Below are 20,815 nucleotides of genomic sequence, written 5' to 3'. Positions count from 1 at the left end.
GGTCTATGGACGGGTAAATGTATGTGTTTTTTCAGATCTTTCGATATAATGGACAAAATAAGCTTGTGTAATTTACATATGAACGCACACGAAGACAACAGAAAACACACGGAGAGCATCAGCTTTAGTTTCTGCTCAAGATCAACCGAACTGATCTGAAGCCGAACTGAGTGCGTGATAGAAAACAGGAATGGTGAGAGAACGTTGTGTTTGTTATGTTTTTCATCTTCAAACCAAACTTGGTTCTTTAGTTTAAATCCCGTCTGGCTAGAGCTCTTCCAATAATGTTCACTCATTAGATCAGTAGACGGAGAGTAAATGGTCTTTTGTGTCTGTTTGAACACATTCGATCACATGACTATGAAAGCAATCTGGTTGAATGTGTTTTCAACTACATCTGGAAGTGCTTGAAAGTGGACAAGCTCCAAAACAATTTAGACCCCATTTACTCCTGTATTTAGCGTCGTCCACTTGTGATCCGATCGACCAAAACGCATCTTCATACCAGGTGTAAACAGGGCCTTAATGCTCCGATAAACTTAAAGCGGAATCAAAGAACGAACTGATGTGACGTAATTTCGAACAAAATCAAACTTTGTTTGTTTGTTTGGTCGATAACAGAATATCGCTGCTCACGTGTTTATTTACCCCAAAATGACGAACGGAAAATAACTTTGCAGTATATCGGGGCATTTAGTCCAAGTCAACAGGCTTCTCAAATATAAGTAATATAAGTATATAAGTAGATAAAATTTTTGGTAACACTTTATTAAGATGACGTAGTTACACATTACTACATGTACCTACTATAGTAATAACAGTAAATTATGTATAATTACAAGTAACTAACCCTAAACCAAACCCGGTAACACTTTATTTTACAGTGTCTTTGTTACGTTACATGTACTTACCATAGTAATAACAGTAAATTATGCATAATTACATGCAACTAACCCTCAACCAAATCCTAATCCAACCCTAACCCTATAGTAAGTACATGTAGTTGATTAATATTACTCAGTACTTAAATATATAATTACACGGTAACAATGACACCTTAAAATAAAGTGTAACCCCAAACCCTAACTGTACCTCTATAGTAAGTACATGTTAATTAAAATGACTAATTACTTATTTAAGTACAATGTAACTATGTCACCTTAAAATAAAGGGTAAGCAGATTTTTTTCTTCATCCATTTTATCCACTAGGAGAAAATCTGAAATATGATAGTTTAGAAAAATATTGTATAACCCTTCCACAACAAGCCATATGATTTGAGGTGTGATGTATGACTGTAACACAAACGATGTGGTATTTTGGCTGCATTTATTTGATCAAATACAGTAAAAACAGAAATGTTGTGAAATATTATTACAATTTAAATATAAATATAAAATTTAAATTAAAAATTATTTAAAATCATTACTCCAGTCGTCAGTGTCACATGATTCTTCAGAAACATTCTAATGTCCTGACTTGTTGCTCAAGAAACATTTATTATTATTACCAATGATGAAAAGTTAAAATATAAGTAAAATAACAGTTAAATATATATTTATACAGTTTTGTATAAACTTGTAAACTGCTTTTCTAATAATTCATGTTATCACATAAAAGCTCAAGTAGTTTTAAATATGCAGTGTGTACTTTTCACAATCAAACATGAGTGCCAACTATCTGATCCTCCAAAATTCTATCGGATTACAATTATCATAGATCAAACCGTATGTCAGGAAGAGGAGAAAGAGAGAGTCTTGCTTCCTCGTGTTCACTCGTAACCTTTCAGATCTACAAACATGACAAAATGAGCAGAAATCCAGGACACCTTTCTACGCCAGCATGTATATTTAATATCTGGGCCTGTTTCATCTCGACGAGGCAAAGCTTCTCTACTCATCATCTTTCCAGATCCACTGTAAATCGTCTCTAAAACAGAGTTCAGTGATGTACTCGTTCTGCAGAACGCTCCGGAACAGAATGGCGTGATGGCTTTGAACAGACCGAAGAACATCTCTATCCTTCTAACACTTCAAAGCACTGAAGTTCAGTCTTTCTCTCGCTGGGTGTAATTCAGCTTTGCATAGATTTGACTTTCTGCTGCTTCAGAAATGTTTAAAGAGCGGGTGATGTGCTCTACTGCTGTATATTGATGCACTTATAATGACTGCACAGTTCTGGTCCACAAGTTCTCCAAATGGGTCAAGAGCGCTCAGTGTCACAAGAAGCTACTGCTTTAAACTTTAAATTCAATTTTTCTTTCTGCAAAAGTTGACTTTTCCCATCAAGGACCTGCAACCTTCCCATATAACAGAACTGCTCTGCAAGTCATTTCATGATTATAAATCAAAATTCTGTTTGGACAGAAACTATTTTTGCCCAATGAGCAGAGATCAAACAGAGAGAACATAACGGTTTAGAATAAAAATAAGAGATGAAAAATTTAAAAAACACATATGAACAAATTTGTTCTGACAGCAATTCAGTCATTTTATCCAGATGCTAAACACACAGAGGAATATTCCCTACCAGCAATAATACGGAATCAAATACTGGGAAAACTGATTAATAAAAATATACATTAATATTGAAATAATTAATGAATAAATGAAATATATAAGCTATATATAAGCTAAATCAGAAATTTGTTAACTAAAAATTAAATCAAAATTGACCCTGTTTACTTTATTATCATGTGCCAGGTCTTACTGTGAACAATGCATCGCTTCACATTTGTGCACACAGCAGTTCTGTAGCTCAAACAGAAAAACAATGGCACTAGCAATTGCACGGTTAACACAAATTAATTTTGTGTTCCATTCATATGGATTTATTTTTACAATCTCTTTATGAACTTTTTGATTAGTCAAAGTGGTAGTTGCGTAGCTGTCAATGGAGGGACAGAAATCTTCATTGGTGATTTTTGAGTTGAAATAACCCTTTAATAAGTTGTGCTACTGAAGCAAAAAGGGTTTCAAATGAAGTTTTGTGTAAAAAGCTGAAATGTGATAACGTGCAACTGAACTTGCATGTCAAGTGAATGCAGTTAAACCACTGAGAGAGACAGACAGACAGAGAGAGAGAGAGAGCGAGAGCAATGCCTTTCAGTTGGATACTCTCCTAACACAGCCTTTAAGTAGTTTGACCTTGAGCTATTAGTGATATGTAAGTCCCACTACCACACACATGTGGGTTAGTGCCTGATCCTCCCCCTTTGTCTGGGAAATCAGCACCATTTGATCCAGAGCTCTCCCTCAGGGCTGCTGCTCTTCCTCTGATAGGCCAGCATCACACAAGCAGTCAAAAGCCATCTAAACGCTCTTCATCCCGCCTAAGGCCTGTGTACCACATTTCTGGAGCACAGAATCACACCCCAGACAAAGATGGGACAACACTCCATAAAATCAGGATAAAATGTAACCTTTTTTCTTAGAAAAACGTTACCCAGAAATGTTTATTGAACTGGCCAGATCTTATATTAAAAAAATGAAGCATGGGATTTATCTGAACCTTTTAATAATCAGGCAGTCACTTTATTCAAGCATAAAAACAGATGTCCGTGCTAACGTAAATAAATTGAAAACATTTAGCTAATTTTGAGAGAGAGACTTAGCATGTAAGGAAGAGACCATTTCTTGCACAGTTTGCATCTAGAAGTGGTACACTGAGAAAGGCCAGTTTCAGGCTATCCATGCAATATCGGGAGACAAATAATTGGGATATATCGATATATGTCTGTACCAACAAAAACCTATGGTGCAATCTATTAGCTATTCGATCATCCATCTATTACAGCCAGGACAAAAAAAGTTAAACCCCATGGCGCATGACAAAGCAAACACAAACTTAAGACTTGTGAGCAATTATTTATTAAAACATACTTTTGTCAAGAAAAGATTAGAAAATATATTGGATGAGAATAATTAAAAAATATTGTTTACTTCCTTGAATTTAATTATGTACGATTTCTAAAAAGAGTCAGAACATTCGAAACAGAATCTTTCAAACAATACTTAAATACTAAAAGCAAGAGCTGCAGCACAGTCTTCAACAATACTCACTGTAGTCAACTAGTCACTGGCGTACCTCAGGTTTTGGTGCTTGGACCTCTCCTCTTCTCAATAAACATAACATTATTGGGACTAGTCAGGCACACAAGGCTTGAATGACAATCCATACTCCACCATCACACATGATTCGGATGCTTTTTGGACAACTGTGAAGGACCAGGTACTGTCAATCAATCATTCCACCAAAACATGAGTTTTAAACTTTGTCACTCATGACCCCCAAAAAACCTTCCTGTACAGCAACAATAGAGTATGGCGGTAGCAATGCCAAGATCAAGGGTCTGATTCTCTGATGAACTGAATGCAATGCAAGTCACTTTGGATAAAAGAGTCTTCCAACAGGGGTGGATCTAGAAAATAATTTATTGGGTGGCAAGGGGGTGGCATGAGGGCTGTGAGGGGTGGCAACACCAAAGCAAGCAAGCATTCAATCATCTATACTTAATCTATTCTATGTCATCTACTTCATCTATACTATGATTAAAACCAAAATACAGCCGCAAGCAGCAATCATCAGAGTCCCAGCACCAATGGCCCATGTGAATGACTAGCGATCCAATTGAAATGTACCTTATGATTTGGTTTGATTCAAGTTAGAAAAGTCCATTTTGAATCTTGACTTAAAGTTAAAGTTTGATGAAACAGGCAACAGTAACACACAGGTGTCAAAAGTGGAATCTAAAGAAATCACTCCCTCTTACTGTTAGATTAAAAGAGAAGTAAAAACAAAAACTGTACAAAAATGTTTACTTTTGTAGGAAATGTGATCATAATGTTTATGGTGTAGGCCTATGTGTGTGGACTCATATTCAACATTTAAACTGAGAGGAATATCATGTCATAGGAAATCACAGGGCAATTTCAAATGAATGTGAAGATATTATTTGCAGCTCAAAACCTTATTTATCTGAAGCATTTATTTTAAAGCCCTTTTCGTTTTTATCATACATTTCTATAATAAGTGTAGCCTAAACTTATGCTTGAGTTTAAGGGCCCTATTTTAACGATCTGAAACGCAAGTATCAAACGCGAAACGCAAGTAACTTTGTGGGCAGATCTCGGGCACTGTTGCTATTATACCGGCGGGATAAATGACTCTTGCGCCCGACGCAAATCTAAACTGGATTGGTCTGAAGTAGCTTCATTATTCATAGGTGTGGTTTGGGCGTAACGTGAAATAAACCAATCAGAGCGACATCTCACATTCCCTTTAAGAGCAGGCGCGCTTGTTCCATGGAGGATTGCTAACGGTGGATCAGGAGCGGTTCACAGCCGAGGAGACCTAGGTTCTCGTCAGGGCCGTAAAACACAGAGAAGTGACATTGGGGATGGAGAAACCCACCCAAATTAGCTTCGGTTAAACAGGCGTATAATAATTTGGGTAAATGTGTAAGCTAGATTTATGCCTATTTTTTCACATCTTCATGGACACAACAATGATTTCCCTCATGTGGAATATTTTTCCTTGTAATTATGTATGGTTCAATGATTGTAGGTATTGATTGTATGATGTAGGGCATATTGTATGCCCGTTGTGCACACGCTACCTTATGGCCAAGCATGCGCCTTAAAATAGCATCTGCACGCGCCACTGGAAACACGCCACTGACATTAGTCTAGGTTTTTCCTGGTCAGTGGCAGAATTGTTTTCTGGAACTGCAAAATAGGGAGCGCGAGTTCATTCCCTAATTTACTGACGTGCGTCTGCCGAGGGAAATGTCCGCTGTGAGTAAAACTGTATTGTCAGTACACCATAGTGATACAAATGTATCTATCTTTCTATCTATCTATCTATCTATCTTGACCTTCAAATTATTTAAAATTTTAAGAAAAGACCTTGTCGGGCTGGGCCGAGTATTATTTATTTAATGTCACTGGATGGCAAGAAACAATTTACAAGCCATTGCATGTTTCTTATTGTGCATGTTTGTGCTGGGAGGGACATCAATCTCTGAAGATTTGCACAAATATAATCCTTTATTCAGGACTTATTGATTTGTCTTATAGACTGTTGGGTGGAAAAGAGAAAAAAAAAGCAATAAAATAAACCACTAAGGGGTTGAGTTTTATTTTGTACCATTTGCCTTGCATTTCGTAAATGTTTGTATTTGATAGATAAAAAGGCTGAGAATTCTTCTCGGAGAGAGGTTTTAATTTGACAAGACTCAGGCCGCCTGTTAAAAAGCACCTCTAAATCCCTTGAAAATCAGAACGAGCTTCAGAAACTACATAAAAGAGATGCTAAAAGGGTTTTTAGTCGTATAAACGCGGGAGGCGTATTGATTCCCGTCGCTCACGTGCGTGATCACCTGACACGTCTCGGGCCGGGCCGAGCCGTCGGGGTTTGTTTGTACAGATGGAGGAGAAGGGCTGGATTGTAAGGCAAAATCATCAGCAGTGCTCTTTGATGTCTAAATGAAGCATGTGCAGACCAGACCATACACACACACACACACTGCTGAACAGAGATGCTGAGAAACAACACACACACACACACATGCACGCACACACGCACAAACACACAGATAAAAGCACATAGAGACAACACTAAACCACATACCTATATATACACACACAAAAACCCCATACACACACTAACACAGGTCTGTCCTCTATAAGAGTGCATGCAGACTGCATTCTTGAACCCTCCCAAACAAAGCTACTGAACAAAACTAAAGTGAGACACTCGGGAGGATTTCCAGGCCAATCTGGAACTATTCTGACATCAGGCTCTCAGTAACGTCTGATGATTGGAATCGAAACAGGCTTGTTAAAATCTAATCCCAAGTGCTTAAATTCACAAAGAACACACACACACACACGCACGCACACACGCACACAGTAGTGGAAATCATAGATGCAATTATATTTTTATTAAGAAACTTAAAAAAACGAATTAAATTTAGCACAAAAAGTATGCATTCTCAGATTTGTACTTTACAAACCTACACTAGCATTCAAAAGTCTGAGGTAAGATAAAAACATTTTTAACTCTTATGCTCTCCAAGCCTGCGTTTATTTAGACTAAAAAAACAGCAATATTGTGAAATAGTATTACAATTTAAAGTAACTGTTTTCTATTTTATATATTATAAAATGTCATTTTTTTCTGTGATCAAAGCTGAATTTTCAGCATCAGCCTTCAGTGTCACATGATCCTTCAGAAATCATTCTAATATGATGATTTGATGCTCAAAAAACATTACTGATTATTATCAATGTTGAAAAAGTTTTTGCTGCTTAATATTTTTGTATATATATATATATATATATATATATATATATATATATATATATATATATATATATATATATATATATATACACATACACACACACACACACACACACACACACACACGTAACACACATCTATCCCTATAGTGTCTGTGGTCACAGGAAATCTGACTTTGATAAGAAGAGTCTTTAACTCAAACAGTCACACCTCAGGAGGATGAAGGGAAATCCACGCAACTCATCACCAAGACTTAAACCATAATACCATGGCTGCTAATATGCTAATAGACGGGACAGTATAAGTATCATTTTAAAGTCTCAGTCTGTTACTGTCCCGTGTGAAAGTACATCCTGTTAAACTCTGTTAAAGTTACTCTGTTTCTCACTGACATTAAGAGGATTTCAAAAGTTGGCAGAAGGTTAACTAAACTTTCCCACGATACAGTGCTCTGCCTAATCTCACCTACTGAAAACAAGTGGACAAATGAAGAGCAGTGTTTAGCGAGAGGTGGAAAGCATCTAATCAAAGTAGCTAACTACTAAGAGAAATACATTTTTAAATGATAGAATTATCAGATTATGATTCAACAACATCTTAATTTATACTACTGAAATAGAAACTTGAAATATGAATGGATTAATGAATCAGACTTCCTAATGCTTGCGCGAAAATAATGCAACAAAACAGCGATTTAAAGTGTTGTCATGCTATATTGCTAGTGCTATTTGTTTATACTAGAAAAGCTCTCATGAAATCAGCTGAAAGATCTAGTTAATCCAATAGATCTGTTAGATCTATTGATTTTTCACAGGTGTTTTAACTGTATTTTGAATTACGCATTGCCTTTTGCTGTGTTTTAGGGTTAAAGGAAATGTCTGTAACTTTAACGTATAATGTCCTGGCAGATTACCACTACCTATTCTGTTTTTCTATGCATTTTCTTTCTTACAATGAACCAACTAGATAACAAGGGAAGCATTTAAAAAGAGATTCAGTTCTCAAATGATTCAGTTGCAATGTGCTAGTCAGGGGTGTAACGGTTCAAATTACTCGTGGTTTGGTTTTTGTCACAGTTTAGGTACGGTTTTGTATGTGCTACCAAAATAACCAGCCCGTTCTCATCCCAAGGCGTCATATGCTGACGCTTTTGACATTTTGTCTACATCCAACGCACACGGCACCTTTTATCGTCAATATGAGACGCAGATAGATATGGGCCAGAAGGCGCCTCCTAGCGGTCTAACCCTACCCCAGACCTAAACCTACCCATAACTGAACAAAGCTATCTGCGTCTCATATTGACGCTAAAGGGTGCCATGTGCGTTCGATGTCGACGAAATGTCAAAAGCGTCAGTATATGACGCCCTAGGATGAGAATGCGTTGAAATAACTACTGTCAACAAATAATCGTACTACAAGCAACAGCACACATAAATACAATAAAATAAACAGTGCTCTTCAGGTTATTTAGGTATATCTAACTGTAGTAATAATAGTGTGTAAATATGTAGTAAATAACACTGCGTATATAATTTTCACTATATAAATTAAATAAAGATTCATCATTATTAAAGTTTCAAAAGCTATTCAGTCAAGAGCAGTGAGTGATTTTCTTGTCTTTTGTTGTTTGATTAACATTAAAAACACAGACAGGAGGAATATTAGTCTGCTGTCACTTTAAGAATAATGCACTGATCCAATACACTGATACACGTGTTCTTTCTCATCATTTGTGTTCACTTAAGACATACTATGTTTGCATTGATACTCCCCAAAATTGGCATGTTGAAAATTTTTGTGTGCACTTAAAAGAGATCTCAATATTTGCACGCTGTCTAAGCCATGTCTCAGACAGCGTGCAAATATTGAGTTCTCTTTCGCGTCTTCTTGCGACTGAATGTTTAAATTGGAAAGGCTTAAATGAGTTTAAACACAGATAGCAATGTGTGCTGTTCAGGTCCCACCTGTGCTCGTGTGCTATCAACACCCGGGTGATGACGGCATAAATGACTGCTCATATGCGGCACTCGCATTGAACAAAGTAAGAGTGACTGGAGAACGATACGGTTTGATTCTTACTGAGAACCGTTACACCCCTAATGCCAGAAGCGTACTGTGCTTGAACAGTCAGCACAGTAAAACCTTCTCTGAGATGTTTCTCTTTATACATTTTTCATCTTTATTGATTCAAGTTTATGTGCAAATTCACTTCAACAATGAATTTCAAGACAATCACTTGGACGAATCCCCTGCTGTGAGCAATGTTCCCATTAATATGCAGAATCCACAGGTTTATTTGTGAGATTAAAGCTTTTTCTAAAGTCTGTTGCTTATTCATTACGGTGTGCTACTAACTCCTGCGTGTCTGTCAGAACAGATGGCCACATTAATAAATAGCTGCTATAGAAAAAAAACCTCAACAAACTGTTGGATCCCACAAACTAGCCACAATATTTCAGACCAAACAGTAATACACTTTATGTGGCTCAAATTACATGGATGGAAGTTCAAGTGCTCAAATTACATGGATGGAAGTGCATCGTTCTGCAACCGAAGTGTTTTGCACCGCCAAGTATTGTAGCATTTTTTATAAAGACTTTACAGTGTTTGGCAATACAAGTTAATTTATCTGTTTATTTGTTGAATATCTGCTTGTTACCCTATTGACGGGCTGCACTGAATATTTATATATTCCTGATCAAGAGCGGTGGACATGACTAATTATACAGGGCTATCTTAAGACTGAAAAAAACATTCAGACAATCCACCAACTAGCTGATTATGAACATTTAAAGTTAGTAGGAAGGAGGGGAGTGATGTTGCATGAACGAGCCTGAGAGAGAGAGAGAGAGAGAGAGAGAGAGAGAGAGAGAGAGAGAGAGAGAGAGAGAGAGAGAGAGAGAGAGAGCTGTCTGGCTGGTCTCCAGATAGTCGGTGTGACAGAGATGATGACTATGGTGGTGACAATAATGGACCCAAAATATAAATTCCAGATCTGTGTTGGTCTTGCATGACATGACGTGTTCCCTGCGGCTGAAACAGTCAACAGAGCAGCCAATTACACACAGTCAATGACTTCAGCCCTGCACAGGCAGCCTGTGTGTGTCAAGTGATATGATCTACAGGAACAATGTCAGAAGATGTTCAAAGATTTAAAGGGGTGGTTGATTATGATTTCACTTTTTTAACTTTAGTTAGTGTGTAATTTTGCTGTTTGAGCATAAACAACATCTGCAAATTTACAACTGCTTAAAGTTCAAAGCAAAGGGTGATATTTTCTTTTACAGAAATCACTTTTTAAGGACTACAACTAACGGCTGGTAGGGACTACAACGAGCTTCTTCACACTAACCCTAGAATTTACATAAATCCCCCCCCCCCCCGGGAACACGATTTAGATTATCATGACAGAATACGCAAATCAATGACTAGAAGATAGTTAACTCCACATCAGCTACATAAATTCATCAACAAACCATTCAGAAACGTCCTTTTGCATTCTACATGTTGTCACCTGAGTCTGAGTCTCTCCATCTTTGTCCGACTCCGGTTTAAACATAAAAGTCAGAACAGTTTCTGAAATATTCAGTGCGTGTGTACACACACACACACACACACACACACACACACACACACACACACACACACACACACACACACACACACACACAAGCTACTGAAGCTCCGCCCTCTGTGCCGGGAGCAGCAGCTCATTTGCATTTAAAGGGACACACAAAAACGGCGCGTTTTTGCTCACCCTCAAAAAGTGACAATTTTAAAATGCTATAAAAATATCTGTGGGGTATTTTTAGCTAAAACTTCACATACACACTCTGGGGACATCAGAGACATATTTTACATCTTGTGAAAAGTGCATTATAGGACCCCTTTAACAAATATTGTTTTGTACTCTCATTGTAATGTACACTGGCCCACAAAAGTATTTGAACACTCAAGTCAGTTAAAAATGTCATTGCATAAGATATAAAACATTAAAGCAAGTGAGAACAACGGCTTTTCTCTTCATTAACTTCACTTTTCTTCACTTCATATTTTTTTGCTCAGTGTCTTTTAATCAGCGTGTTTTGATGGTTTTTAGTGGATGTATGAAGTCAAATCTCTAGTTCACACAGCTGTAGCAGAGGAACCACAGGTCTAATGAACACATTAACCATCAACACAATCCACTCCCAGTATGTCAAGCAAATGTGCTTGTGATATCTTTTTTAAAAAATACTTGATATTTTGTTATCTCATTCATAAAATTATGGCAAAGCCTGAGATGTATATTTACAGTTGCTATTCCACAGTAAACTTTAATTATATGATGCTTTGTTAATTAATGAAAACAAACAAAACAAAGATAGCATTCATTTTGCAGCCATATTCTGTGTGTACTTACTATAGTAACTACAATAAGTAGGTACTGAACCTGTATCTAACATACCATAGGTATTCATTTTGCTTTACTCTCAAAGTGACGGTAGTCATTGACTTGCATGAGTGTAAGTGAATTAACAGCAAATTTTCATTTATGGGTGAACTATCCCTTTAAACCATTAGTTACATTATATTACCCAGTACCATATATGTTACATGTATGGTCTGTCTCCTATGTTTTCATGGTGTTTTCATTGTGTTTTTCCTGTGACCTAGTTTTCCCCAGTCTGTTTAATTAGTTATGTCATTCACCTGTACCCTGTTAATTAACTAATTAAGTTCCTTTGTCATTTCACTCTTAGGGGCTGTTTACACGTCACCATTTTCAAATAAAAACGTAAAAAAGTGTATGCGTTTTAGCCGTTCGTTTACACGTTTTTGAAAACAGTCTCCGTGTAACCAACAAAAATCTCTGACGACAATGACGTCATGCACATGCTTATTACATGTTCAGTCTATAGTGTTTCATCGCCATCTAATGGTCTGGAAGCAGAATTTTTTATCGTTTTCGCGAATCAGTCTGAATGGGGATTGTTTTGACAATGGTGTCATCTGTATGCGGAAAACTCAAAGGAAAAGCATATGGTTTTCCTTGTGAGAGTTTCTAATACACCACGTAACTATATACATATATGCAAATAATATATATTTAATGGCCTATGATTCATTAATAATGTTTGCAAGTGCTATCATAAAATCTCATTATTTTGATATGATGGCATGGTTTCGTCTAGATCAGAGTTACTTATGTAACAGTTTCAGAACAAATCAAAGAGAAGATTTTGGCTTCAGCCCAAACCAAGATTAAATTTATTTGGAGACAAACTACCTAAAGGAAATGTGCACTTCCTGAACTTAATCCACCAAAGTGAGTGAAGGCACACTAACTAGGGTTGACACTATCTGTTAGTGTGCACACAGTAATTTGTTTTGTTACTCATTTGTGCTAATCCTGTAAAACTTTTGATCTTGTACTCGATGATGCATTCAAATGACATGTTCAGAGGTGTGTTTCACAGCCAACACACTGAGTAAAGCCCAGATCAGACTATTCTAACACTCCCACTCCCCAGAACCCTTCAGGCCAATGTGCAGGCCTGCCATCCACACGCAAATAAATTGGAGAAGGCAGCATAAAGTGTTTCTTTCTAGAATTTTCTTCATGCCTTTCAAGGACACTTATGTATGTGGAATAACACAACATTGTCTTTATATGTCCATACTTCATAAGTGCAAGATAGTTCTCTTCTGTTGCTCCCTCTTCTAAAAAGGATCAGACTTCATGGTATATGAAAGCTGAGCTCCTTATGTTAACCCGCTTTATAAAGATTATGCTTTCGGTAAACATACATGTCAGTAGTGAGAAAACAAGAAAGGTAAAGTATTATGCTGAGGGGCTGAAAGAGAGAGAGACCTTAACTTTCGATCTCTACTTTGAAGGAATTTCCTGGTTATTTCCAAACTAATTGTCTATTCTTCACTTGCTGCCGATTAGGACAGAAAACTATTTCAACTAGTTCTTTAAAAGAAACAAACATAAAACAAGTATGAGAAGTATACTTTAGCATACCTTTAAAAAGTACTTATTATGGAAATAATATATACTTTAAAATAATATAATTAAGTGTGATCTGAATGTAATGATTTCAGACACTTAAAGGTGCTATAAGCGATGTCACACGTTTTTTAGGCCAAAACATTTTTTGTCACATACAGCAAACATCTCCTCATTATCCGCTAGCTGCCTGTCCCCTGAACACACTGTAAAGAAACACGGTCTCTGTAGACAGCCCAGGCTCCACAAACGGCAAGAAAAACAAACTGGCCCAGCCTGGACCACGAAACATAACAAACAGTGTTCCAGCCAATCACCGACAATAATGATTTGGGGGTGTTTTTGTTTTACTGCGTTAGATTAAACTAAGGAGGGTCATAGCACTTGCATATTGTTGTCCTACTGTTAGTTGAACTGCTTCCATTGTTCTCATTTCTAAGTCGCTTTGGATAAAAGCGTCTGCTAAATGAATAAATGTAAATGTAAATGTAGACTGTTAGGTTAGGGTTCGGGTTAGTATAATAAGATGGCATGCAGTTGAAAAGTTACTTATAGTCAGTAGAATGTCTGTTGGGGACCATCACTATAAAGTGTTAGCAGATATTAATCAGACAGTATAGTAATACTCAGCTAATACTCCAATGACTGCTAGCTGACATGCAGTTGCAAAGTTACTTATAGTTAGTAGAATGTCTAAAATGGACCATCAAAATAAAGTGTAACCTGTACCTTAATCTAATACTTTTAATTTGAAATTATTACAAAATCAATCATGAAAGTGTACCTTCTTTAACTTAAATGGCTTTTTTATTTTATTAATATTATGTTATCTGCATGGACAGTTTTTCTTTAAAAAGGGATTTGAAGTACACTACAAAAGTGCATTCAGTACAATCACACTTTTTTTTGCAGCAACAAATAGTTTAAAATGCAAAACTATGGCACTTAATCATTGCACACACTAGTATGACACTGGTGCGCAATCGTTTAGCAACCTTGTTATCCGCAGAAAGAAGTAAACCCAGACATTATCGCTTGCTTTCTGCTTGAGGATACCAGGGAAGGATGAGATGCAACGTGATGCAGTATACAACTGAGTACATAGTACAGAATACTCCATCCCATAATGTAGTGCACTCGTCCTGTTTCCAAATTTTTTTCCGAATGCCTGTTATTTCCGAGCCCTACGCTCTTTCTCTCACTGTGGAGGCTTGCAGCAGGGAGAAAGGCATAGGCACGATCACTTTAAATGAACCACAAATGTCATGAATGAGCCAGAAGCTGCCATTTTTAACACCCCCTGGACTTATTATTTATTCTGCCAGAAATTCAGGAATATTTACAAAAAACTTTAACTTCAAAATCCAATTTTCGAATTGGTAACGGGATGCTACTTGCTGTAATAACCTATATGTTTTCGCATTTCTAACTGTTGTTATTTCTGTTTTGACTCTGAAATTAACTAATCTACTACTGATTTCTGGACCAATACATCACATAGACAAAACAATAAAACATTTTTTTTTTTTTTTGTCTAAAACAAACAAAGTGGCACCCATGGCTATCACATGACGTAAAATGATGAATTTGTGTTTATACAGTAGTTTTGACAAAAGGTGTATTTTTTATAATAAAATTAAATTTGTCAGTCTATCTCTTGAAAAAAAATGGTTATGATTTGTGATATTTGGCTAATGTAATGCATTTTAGTGTTTAAGGTACTAAAAAATCTGCAGTCATTTTTTTTTATAAACTAAGGGATGAATCAAAATTATTGTCTGTGGCAGTGGAAACAATGCTGTCCATAAAGATTAAAAGGGTTAGATCTGCTAAAAATGGAAATTCTGTCATCATTCACTCACCTTCATGTTGTTCCAAATCCATTTGACATTTGTTCACCTTTGAAACACGAATCAAGATATTTTAATGAAACCTGAGAGACTTCTGTCCCTCCATTGGAAGTCTATTCCACCAAAACAATGAGACTTCAAAAGTTCAAAAATGAAGAGACATGGTCACTTTATGATGAACAGATTTATTCTTTTATGCTTTTATTCACGTTAAACATTGATCAACACGCATACATAGAGCACATGAAATACTGAAAACTGTTTGACAAGCAAAAACCAATGAGGCTTGTTCTTGGGAATCACACGTTTGATCATTGCATTTATGATGACTGTGTACGGAAAATTTTTATGATTTCATCATGAACTTTTTTAAGTGTCAAAGAAATCTCTCAGGTTTCATATTCTGCAACACTTTAAAATAAGATTATATTTGTTGACTGCATTAGTTATCATTAACTAACAGTGAAAAATACTTCCAAAGTATTTATATATCATAGTTATTGTTAATTTGAACTAAAAATCAAAAGTTAATATTGTTTCATTGACATTAACTAACATGAACTAACAATGAAGTTAATTTTTACAAACAAATTTTAACAAAGATTAACACTATAACAAATGTATTGCTCATTATTATTAACTAATGTTAACTAATGGAACCTTATTGTAAAGTGTTTCCAAATCTTCCATATGAAACGAAAGTCTTACGGGTTTTGGAATGACATGAGGGTGAATAAATGACAGAAATACATTTTTTGGCTTAAGTAACCATTTAAGATGTGAATAATCCAGCAGGCTCTAGTGTGTGTACTGAATCTACATCATTAGTGTAGAGTTAAAATCATAGAGCATGTGAAAAGGTGATGATTTTCTGTCCAGTCAGAAGCACACACCACATTCTGACACAGCCGGGATCAGATCAGAGACTCAGCAGCACTTAACGCCCGATAGAGACAGCAGAAGAGTGTGTGGGTCTCAGAGTAACACACTGGCCATGACCTCCCGAACATTTGATAAGGAGGGGTTAGACAGGGATAATGTGTGTGTGTGTGTGTGTGTGTGTGTGTGTCTCTAGGGTGACAGCAGCAGGATGAGAGGCAGGAAGTGAGCAGAACTCCAGACATCTGGCACTGCCGTCTCCCCTGACACACACACACACACACACTCTGATCTCCTCCGATCAAAGTCTGCCCTGCTTACTCTTCCACAACACACACATCCACACAGCATACACACACACTTACACGTGTTCTCCTCACAGACAGAATCAAGTCTTTAGCTTAGCCAACAGCTCCTCTGATGAAGGCATCAAACTGTGATCTAAAACTAGTCTGTGTGTGTGTGTGTGCGTGCTGTATCTCAGGGCAGTCCAGTCAGCAGTTCTGTTTTTTTTGCATACTCAAGGTGAGGTAATTTGACTTAAACTGCTTTAAACAGCGAGAGAGAGTCATGCTGAGAGATCTTTATCCTCCAGCACCACATGAATGTGAATACAGCGAGTGACAGACTGAACTGTGAGAACAGCACAACTACAGCTGGACAGTGTTGGTCATCAACTAAATTAACGCTAGTGAAAACTACTGTAGCACTAGCAGTGGCGAGGCTGGAAATCTCCAAGTGTGTGGATACTTGTGAATTAGGGTGAACCCCAATTGTGTGCCTCTATCCAATAATATTATTTAGAATGATGCCATTGTGGGTTTTTGAATGACTTTTGAATTTCAGTTAGGGTGACATGATCATCACACTTGAAAAGATACATTTATACTAAATATAAATAGTTGGATCCCTGAGAAGGGAACGAGACGCACATGTGGAACTAATCCAATCCCGATTGGTGGAAAGATTGGATGGAAATATTAGAGTATGCGTCCTTTAGATTTATCTTGACAGACCTGATTTGAGTCACGATAAGAGGAATCGTCAATATTTTGAACCTGTATCTCGGGGTATCAACGGGGTGACGTTGCACCAATCAGGATGGGAATAGTTGCACATGTGCTTCAGACGCAGTCCACTATCGTCTCGTCACTAAACCGCTGTTATAAATTGAACAAAACTTCACAGGTTTCATATTCTCAATATCCAGGGATGGGCAGTATTTCAGATACATGTATTTAAAATACGTATTTGAAATACAAAATACTATTTTGTATTTTAAAGCCTTTGGAAAAAATCAAATGTAATTTGTATTTAAATACATTTAAGATGAGTATTTTTGTATTTTCAAAATACATAAAATACTTTTTGCCAGTCAACCTCTTTATCAGGGTATTGATTTTGTGCATCAACTAGTTCAGACATTCACTAGCTCAGCATTGGATCAGCGATTTTTTTTTTTATAAGGTGAGAATGTCATGATCAATTCTACTTGTTGATTAAAGTAGAAGTTGATTAAAGTTAAAATAGTGCATTATTCACTTCAGTTAACATGAAAGACTAAAAGAGCTCAGACAAGTGGGAAAAAAAGCGTAAGCCAATCAGTCTTGACCGGTTGTTGATTTTTATCAACTAGCTTGTCAAATGTGTTTAAAGCATTACACCCGGTGCAGGGAGCCGGAGAAGCCATACGAATTAGCCACCTTTTTATCACTCTACGAATTTGTATGAATTGGTCATGTTTGCATTACTGCATGTTAGGGCTGGGTGATATAACACTACATAGACTATCATAGCGATGATATAAAGTTTGAATTGATGGAACTTTTTCTAAATCGTTTACATAGATGTGCCTATTTGTGGGGTAAGCAAATTTATCCGTGCAGCTTTTAGAGGGCAGGAATTATTGGAACATTGGAGTGGAAGAAGAAGCACTGATGAATGATACTCCACAAAAATCTTCAGCTTTTAGTTAAAAAATAATAATCAAAAAGGGGTAAATAGTGTCAAATGAATCTAAATTCATTTTAATTTTATATTTTAGATACACTTTCTAATTTTAATAAATTTGTAGAAAAAAATCAACTTAATAATAACATAAAATTACTTAAAAAACATTGGACTACCTGCAAAAAAAAAAAAAAAAACTCAAAAGAGTTTGAAATTCACTTTATGCTGTGGAATCAAAACTGATACTGAGAATTGTGAAACAATGATAGTGTTACTGTGAAGTAAAATTGAGATTTTGGTCATATCGCCCATCCATATTCTTTGCTAGATAGCAGAAAAGGTTCCCACAGTTTTTCATACAGTATGAATTTTTTAATAGTGTTCACCACAAGTAATAGACTACATTGTAACCAGAAATAAGTATATAAATGCATAAAGCTATTTTGCATAAGTTTATTTGTAATTGCCAGAAAGAAAGAAAGAAAGAAAGAAAGAAAGAAAGAAAGAAAGAAAGAAAGAAAGAAAGAAAGAAAGAAAGAGGGCAGAGATGAGGTTAGGAATGTAAAGTCAGTAGGCCTATGTAGTTTCTTCATTCACTGTGACCTATACCTGCACTGGATGGCCAATTTCAAAATACAAAATACTGTATTTGTATTTAAATTGTTCACACAGTATTTTGTATTTCTATTTAAATATTTTTTTTTCACACAGTATTTTGTATTTGTATTTAAATACATTTTTTCATACAGTATTTTGTATTTGTATTTAAATAATTTTTTTCACACAGTATTTTGTATTTGTATTTTAAATACATTTCCATGTATTTATGCCCATCTCTGTCAATAACTAATTTTAAGGCGCAGTCCCTAGCTATTTTATATCCTCAATATCAAAACAAAATGAGTCCCCTTGTGGTGAAAATCCAGCTTGTAATGTTGTTTATGTGTCTATGTGGTGTTTTTAATATGCTTTAAGACAATATGCGTTTAATTATAAACAAACTGGTTTGTAGCGCAAATAGTTTTATCATTTTTGGCACTTTGTTTATCTTCTAGTTATTTATCTATAGCATCTAATTAATCAGAAGTGTAAAAAATTCACAGAAAGTTTCTTACTTGCACATTGCAAAATAAGGTGAATATTATTGCTTAAAGGTATAGTGGAGGATCTTTCCAAATTTTAGATAAGACCCGCCCTCTCCACTTTTTGAATAAGTTTGATTGATTCACCAGAATGATTGACAATTAGGAGGACCAATAGTATAGGTGATCCACCCGGAAGTAAAAAATCCTCCATTATACCTTTAATTCATCAAATTAGCAGGCTCCTTTTGAATCTAAATTTTGGGCTGAAACAATAATCCAACACTCTTCACATTCTCATGTAACTTTTGGATTCATTTTAGCATTTGTTTGTAAACTGGTTTATTTCAATAATTCAGTCAAACTTATTGCATATCTATCATTCAACAGAACTTGCCAGAAGTCCCTACATGGCATTTTTCCTGTCTTCCGTTTTGTAGTCATACCGCTCTATATCGTTGATTTTCATTCCATTACTTTTCAAGACTTTTCAAGTAGTTCAAGTTTAATATTGAATTCCCTTGTTTGAAACCCTCTTCGTTTTGCTGCCAGATACAACATACCTCCAGAAAACCAATCATTTATGCAAAACCGTATTAATAATAATCATTAAAATTAATGATTGAGTCACATCCAATCAGAAGTGACATTAAGTGTGTTTGTGAGTCTGTGTGAGAATATGATGAGAATGTCATCACCAGTGTGTGTGTGTGTGTGTTCAGAGAGACAGGATGAGTGGGGTCACCTGTTCTCAGTCTCACAGAGTTAGCGCGGCTGTCTAACCCAGGCATGCTGTGGTGATCTGACAGTAATCCGAAGCCACTGCAGTGCGGAGTGTGTGTTACATTATCTGTCTTAATCCGGTAATCCGCGGACACACAGCTAATCTCAATCCCACCCCCGCACACACCTTCCTCAGTAATCACTCTAATGATGGACCCCGGCAACTGATCCCAGCAGCGCCGCCCCTGATTGACACACCTTCCCTCTCTCTGTGTATACACAAACACACACACACACATACGTGCATACACATCGGGTTTCCATGTTTTATGGGGACTTTCCATAGACCTCATTTTTATACTGTACAAACTGTATATTCTCTCTCCACTAAGGACCCATCACACAAAGCTTTCTGCATTTTTACATTTTCAAAAAACATCACTTAGTCTGATTTATAAAGCTGTTTTCCTCATGGGGACCAAAAAATGTCCCCACAAGGACAAGGATTTCAGATATTGCCATTTTAGTGGGGACATTTTGTCCTCAAAACGTAAGGACACACACACACACACACACACACACACACACACACACACGCATACTGGTTTCCATGCTGAATGGGGACCAACTTTATGATCATCACTTGTGGGGACCACCCTTTCTAAAGGTTCTAGAGGTACGAAAAAAATTAGGGATACTTACCATAGCTTTGATAACTTATACACGCCTTCAGATATCTGAATTGATGAAGTAATGATTTGACCATGCGTTATGGGGACTTTTGAAAAATCGAGTTGACATGTCTTATAGGGACCAACTTTGCATAATATTTGCATAATTCACACAACCTCCCATTAGATTTGTGGGGACCTAATTTGCATAATTCACACAACCTCCTATTTGATTTGTGGGGACTTAATTTGCATAATTCACACAACTTCCCCTTTTGATTTGTGGGGACCTAGATAGAACAAGAAATATATTACTAATGACAAATAATAGGCATTTATACGAAGTAATTCCTCAGAT

The 20,815-nt window shown here is 36.4% G+C and overlaps 1 protein-coding gene across 1 annotated transcript in view; it reads right to left on the bottom strand.

Moving 5' to 3' along the window:
* The window catches only part of myo3b (myosin IIIB), a 136,727-nt gene that overhangs the window by 20,560 nt on the left and 95,352 nt on the right, over positions 1-20,815 (bottom strand). The gene's annotated exons all lie outside the window — the stretch shown is intronic.

This window comes from Squalius cephalus (assembly GCF_949319135.1).
Source record: "Squalius cephalus genome assembly, chromosome: 9".
Taxonomy (NCBI): Eukaryota; Metazoa; Chordata; class Actinopteri; order Cypriniformes; family Leuciscidae; genus Squalius; species Squalius cephalus.
Note: the sequence above shows the minus strand (reverse complement) of the source record. Positions and strands in the feature narration are given on the sequence as shown.